Raw genomic sequence first — 6,930 nt, forward strand, 5'->3', positions numbered from 1 at the left:
AAATGTCCCCTAATGTACCCAGAATTTAGAAATAATGTTAAATATTATTTTTTTCTCACAAGAAAAATACTTAATCATATATAGAGAGACTTAATGTCAGTTTGACTGACCCTAATCTTTGATTTACATCTCAATAGAGGTGTTTTTTTTATAATATCTACATAACTTTTCCTCACAGATATGAGTGAGGTTTAGAAGTTGCTCAGTATGTGCCACAATCTTCTTTTCATCACCCTGCTCCTCTTGCTCAGAGTTTATGTGATTATTTATGAACAATTATACAGTATTTACTCCTCTTTAAAGACCATGTTCCCGACAGAAAAAAAGAGATGAAAATCAGTCTTTTATATAATTTCTGTGCATTTCACTGCCATAAAAAAGTTTATAGATCATACAAAATTCTACCACTAAGTATTGTGTGAGGAAACCCTACATACCAGGAGCTGGGGGTAATTTGAGGGATTTGTTTGTAAAGGATTATGAACAAAATAGAAACAAACTCGCCACATTGTGATGGTTCATATGAATGCTGTTTGAAGTGCTCAGTGTTTACATTTGAACTGCCTCTCCCTCACTCACCAACCAGTCATCTGCTCTCTTTTTGTGTCCAATATCCCAACCGCCATCCTCCACCATCCTCCCCCATCAAATCCAACTGCTGCCCACCTCACCAGCTGGCTGAGCTTCCAGTCACCTTGGCAACGTGACCAGGAAGTTGCCCGGTTCTTCTGGCACAGCTGAAAAGCTGCCATTTCCTGATTGATTCTGGTCTTTCTTTTTGCCTGTGTAGTCGTTTTCCCATTTGGCAGTGGGCTCCGCTATTCAGCGCCAAAGCGCCTGAAAAGAGAAAAAGGGTGAACACACTCTCCTTAGCGTTAAGGGAAACCTCAGGTTCAAATGGGTAAAACAAAAGCAGCATTTATCCACAATGGTCGCTCTTTGTTTGGTGGGTTTGCTCATTTCGAGAAGGGGAAAGGCTCATAGACTTGTTGCAGTTTGTTCAAGTGGGTCTGAATGCAACATGAACAAAAAAGTAAAATAATAGTTCCAGTTTTAGCTGAAAGACAATGAAAATGCAGGAAATTACTGTTTGAATTTATGTCTAAACTGATCAAAGAGACACAGTTTCTTTCAATAAAAGGAAATGCATTTTGATTGCGAGAGAGTCAGACCTGAGCTTATATTGTTGTACTGTCAGTATAAATAATTTATGTCACTGTTCGTTTGACAAAAAAATGTTTGCATATTGTCTTCTTTTATAAACTCTTCTATACCCAATTCAAACACATACGCCTGCGTGTACACTCTGTAACTACTACTAACACTGACACCAAAGAAATCTGCTTACACAGACACCAAAATGCACAAACATGCCCTGCTGTCAATCACATCTCCCCCCCTTACATCCACTTAATCACCCCTATAATAAGCTCTTTTGCCAGAACTCTCGAACACAGACACCAACTGAAACTTTTATGTCCATCAAGTATTTAAAGCTGCATAAATTAACCATGGACAGTTAATATGCTGCCTATGTCCACTTTGCCTCTGTTACTTTGACTGCTGCTTAAGAGAACTCTGCCTGAGCAGACACGTTTTTACAGCTTTTTAATAACTGAACACCTGAATGCAACAAGCATCCATAAATGAGCTCTAGTAGTCATTGTGCAACATTTTCAAATTCAATTCAATTCAATTCAATGTTATTTATATAGTTCCAAATCATAACAAAACTTATCTCAGGGCACTTTTCACATAGAGCAGGTCAAGACCGTTCTCTTTCATTTACAGAGACCCAACAATTCCCCCATGAGCAAGCACTTGGCGAACAGTGGAAAGGAAAAACTCCCCTTTAACGGGAAGAAACCACAAGCAGAACTCTAGGTTGGCCGCCATCTGTGCCTCAACTGGTTGGGTTGAGAAATCACAAATGACTAAAAACTACTACTGACGAGTTTTATTGTCTTGCCAGAAACCAATTTGCCACATTTTTGCAAAGTGGTTATAAACTATTCCTGTATCAGTCCCATATGTCAATTCTTTTCTGAACTGAGCATAGGTGGAAAAAGTTCAGCACGGTCCCACTAATGTAAAGGTAGGTTACACTTATCTGGTAGAATTATTAGTGTTAACATGTATTTACATGTAACATGTAAGTAGATGTATTACAAATTACAAGTAAATAGTAACTAATTTTAACATGTGCCGAAAGTTACTGAGCCACTTTTAGAATAAGTACATTGTTGGGTGTGATTGTAATGACCTAAAAAGGATTGGAAGACGTGTGTTTTCAGTGGAAAATTGGAAATAACACAATGAAGTGCACTAAGTTTCTAAGTGAATCTAAAATCGCCTCAAATATATGCATTTTGCTCATTGACGACAACCACATTTATACTCCTCAGTAGATTGTATTTAAACTCACATGAGGAATTATTTTTTGATATATGCGTATTTAAATAAACTTAAATAATTACACTCCAGAAAGTGTGCAGGAAAGCTACTTGTGTACAGTAACAGGGATAAACGCAATAAGTGACTTGTACTTTGTGAATAAGGGCCACAGCTACACACTACATCTGACTATTCAGCAGAATCTTCTTGGACTCCTCGGGTTAAGAGTTAAATGAGGGATATCCTGATGCTAACTTAAAGGCAAGTAAGAGAAAAGCCAGAAATACATCAAAGGGTCAAAGGTCGTCCATACACCTCTGCAGCCCTGATCAAGCTTCCTGACAAAGAGAGGTTGTGGAATAACTCATCTCCCTACCAAAGGATAGATCTATCTGCTTTCAGATCCTTATTTTGATCACACACATACACAAAAAGGGAGACAAGAAAATGTGGATAGAGAGATACATTTCCAGTACTCATGTTAAATTGATTCAATTTAAACTTATGTTTTAAAATGTGAATGAACAAAATCTTGAGCAATCAATCAGGGTACTTCATGAGATTTTTTTTTTTTAGCCAGCAAATGAAATTGCATGTTTGCATTAAGACAGGATGATGCAATAACTTGTGTTACAGGCCTGTTGGGTAAAGACCCCCACCCACCCACCCAAAAAAGCTAAAATAAACTGAAATCAAAGAGTTTGTTTTTGAAAACTGCTGAGTTAGTCCAAAAATCTTTTTACACCCTGGGGGGTTAACAGAACACTGGCTGTGACACCCCCACCTTCTCAAAACACACACACACACACAGACACACCATGGAGTGATATGTGACGGCTGGGGGTGGAGGCGGCTGCTGTGTAGTTTGTATAAGTAGTGGGGGAGAAGTTTTACAATAGAGAGTTTTTGGAGGGAAATTGAAACTCTTGTGGCTGACTAATTCAGGGATGCGGAGGGAAATTCATCCTCCCACCCTTCACCATTACATTCCCATATAAAAAAAAGCATAACCATAAATATATCTGACAACTACCTCCAGATGGAAACAATATGTTTATTGGTTGTTATTAATTGCAGGCTGCAGAAGACAAAAGTGAGGTTTTTTTTATAATTATAATGAGCTTTGTTTTAGTAGTATCTCATCACATTATCAACTCAAAAGCAATTGTTCTGGTAAAGCTCATTCAGTTTACTAGTGATGACAAATCAGTGTGTTTTAACTTAGAAAATCAATGGGGATCTTCACAGGAGTGAACACAACCAGCAGGGGCACCAAGAAGTTACTTTCCCTCCCTGTGTGATGCCCCATCCCCCTGTCTCACTGTGCTCCTCCCCCCCTTAACTCCCTGAATGTCCCCTCAGGTCATGCTCTCCAGGGTCACCAAACAACCCCCCCACCCCCCACACCCCCCCCCCCCCCCCCCGCCCCTCCCTCCCCACCATCCAACACAATCCAGAGGAGCTAAAGCAGACATAATGAGGTATGGGCTAATTGTGTGTGTGTGTGTGTGTGTGTGTGTTGGCCAGACAGAGGTTTGTTTTGAGGGTAGAGCGGTGTGTGTGTGTGTGTGTGTGTGTGTGTGTGTGTGTGTGTGTGTGTGTGTGTGTGTGTGTATGCGTGTGTGTGTCCTTCAGGAAGAATTGGAAAAGGACATTTATCTGATTTACTGACAGTCCTTTACCAAAGATTTTCAGAGCAGTCAGTCATGAAGAGACACATTAATAGTGACACACAAACTGCTCTTCCATCATTTATACCACCATCCAAAGTACAAACAGTAGGTTCAGACCTACAAAGCACCTTTCCCACTGTCTGTGGTCATTTCTGACATCTAAGCTGTTCAACAGGATGGTTTGTTCACTCATAAAGCTGAAGCAAATCCAATATTAAGGCCCGTTCACACCATTCATTCAAATGGAATTGCTGGGATCAGTGCGTCCACTTCAACTTTGGTGAACTTTGACACATGAATTTGTGCCATTGACCAATGGCAAATTATGTTGATAGTAGTGACCTTCGAGGGAATGAAGAGCTGGCAAGAACTAGCAGTTAATTCTAGTTAACTAACAGTGTAGCAAGCTAGCCAGAGAGCTTTTCCCCTACATCATCTTTATTGTATGAAATGAGGGACAATGCTGAGAAAAAAAAATGCTGTTGAGGATTAAAGGTACAAAGTACAGAGAAAATAGGAAGAAGCTCAGAAAGCTATTCTGACAGGTTCCCAGCTGGCTAGTATATTAGCTGTTAGATTATTACCTACATTAGTACATAAACTCTAATGAGTGGTACCCACATCACCAGGCCTCTACCACTCCATCTGAAATTACTCCCTTGTTCAGTCATTCACTATTCTCTACATACTGTATATATACCCATAGGTTTACTCTATATTGAGCAGTAAATTTAGATTTTAGTCTATTAAGAATCATCATTTGCGCTGCACTGAAAGCGTGCTGTTGCTTAGCTTTTAGCTTAAATTTCCTGTGTCTGGTTACTGTTAATCATCAGATTTGGATGGGATCAGCATGAGATATGTTTAGTTTCTGTGATTCATACGATGATTCATCTGTTTATTTTCCATAGTTTGACATCATTCTCTTTGTTATGATGCCTGATTTAAAATGAAATATGACTATGGTGTGTTTTCTTGAACATTTTTTATACAAATCTGCCTATTTGTATCCTATTTGCATCAGTTCTTCATTAGATGAAGAATGTAAAGCCATTAGAAGACACCACGGTTTGGTGTCTATTTAAAGTTTTTCTGTCTCTCTTGCCTGAATAGAACAAATACTCGTTCCTTAACTCTTCCTGCAACAATCCAGCTATTTGTTGTCATGTAAAGTTGCTGAAAGCCGCTTGTCTTGATCCTAGAAGTGTGTAGTCGGCAGATCCCAAATTGGACGGTAATCAGATCAGTGTGAGGAGTTTGACAAATGACCAATGACAAGCACTGGACCCTGGAGGATGGGAGGGGTTGCCAGGGGTCAAGGCTGGCGGTCAGAGGTTGGCTTTTCAGAACCGCTCAATCGAAGGGCCATTAAATCCCATCTTTGTGTGATTTCTCAGTGAGTGGCGCGGAGGTTCCATTGGATACCCCCAGTGTACCCACTACGCCCAGTAAAATCTATATGTACTTGGCTCCAATAAGGAATGAGTGACCGGATCGGCATTATACCTTCACTGTTGGATCATATGCAATCTAGAAAGTAACATCCTTGTTCTTGGATGGAGACAAGATGGAAAATAGCTGAAAACAGAATGTCTGAAGCAACGTGGAGAGAAAGAAAACAGCCCATATATGACTATTTTGAACAATTTTAGGAAAAATACTAATGAGAAAGTCATGCATTTGGCTGGATTTATGATTCTGTGCAACCCATACCAAAATTAAGCTGAGGTTTGTCCTTAACCTTGTGTGTCTGTCTGTATAAATCCAACTTCAAGCAATTTCTTATCTTAGAACTTGATGAAATGCTTTTTCTTGCCAGCCTGGTATGGTAACTTGACGTGACAGTTGAAATCATAGATCACTCGTCTGGTACAGACTGCTATAAAAATTATGGAGGTTAAAAATTCTTGTCCTTCCAAACAAATTATGATCAGTCTATAATCAGACAGGCACAGAAAATAGTGTCTGATCCAACTCACATTCTCCACCCAGAGTTACTGCCTGGTAAAAGATTCAAGGTTCCCCAGAGCAGGCTAAACTGTTATAAATAATCATTCCTGCCTACGTCCATTAAACTTCTCAACACTAACATGTAATGTAGATGTTGGCTATGAGGGTTGTGCAATATGTTGCCATTGTCAGCAAGTGTGTATGTGTATATGTGTACAGGCAAACTGTGTACGGAAGCCATGTGATGTTAAGATGTTGATGTTTTTTCTTTTACTATGCAGTATGTATGATTTTATCTTTTGTGTAACTGCAGGACAGAGTCTAGAACAAATTTCCCTACTGAGGCATTTAAGTTTATCTTATCTATCTTATTTTATCTCTCAGAATTAAATCTACAGACAAAAATGTTTTAGAATCCGACTTTCCTCTTATAATTTCATGAAAGTACCTGCAGTTGAACTCTTTATGAGTGAAATTCGTTAGAACGGCTTTGTGATCCTATTTTAAGGATTTTTTTTTGTAACTCCTCAATGTGTGTTATCTCATGTGTAAAGTATGTAGTCTCTGGGGCGTCCTGTCTCTAGCTTTGTTTTCCTACGCCTGCCGTCCAAATTTCCATCACAAACATCTCACCCTGAGTGACCCTTTGCTTTCTGTCTGTGAAGAGGCCCTGATTAGCCTGCATAAATGTGCAGATAGGCCCAAAATCCTCAAGTCGGGACTATGTATGAATTTGTGTATGTGTGTGTGTGTGTGTGTGTGTGTGTGTGTGTGTGTGTGTGTGTGCGTACGTGCATGTACAGAATATAGAGGACAAAAAGTCTGTGTGCATGCATGAATGTGTCAGGCAATTCAGGACTATCCTCCATGCTCTAATTATTCAGCAAGTTCCCTTTTCCTCTTTTCGATCCCT

Source organism: Thunnus maccoyii, chromosome 20, assembly GCF_910596095.1.
Source record: "Thunnus maccoyii chromosome 20, fThuMac1.1, whole genome shotgun sequence".
In the NCBI taxonomy this organism is placed as follows: Eukaryota; Metazoa; Chordata; class Actinopteri; order Scombriformes; family Scombridae; genus Thunnus; species Thunnus maccoyii.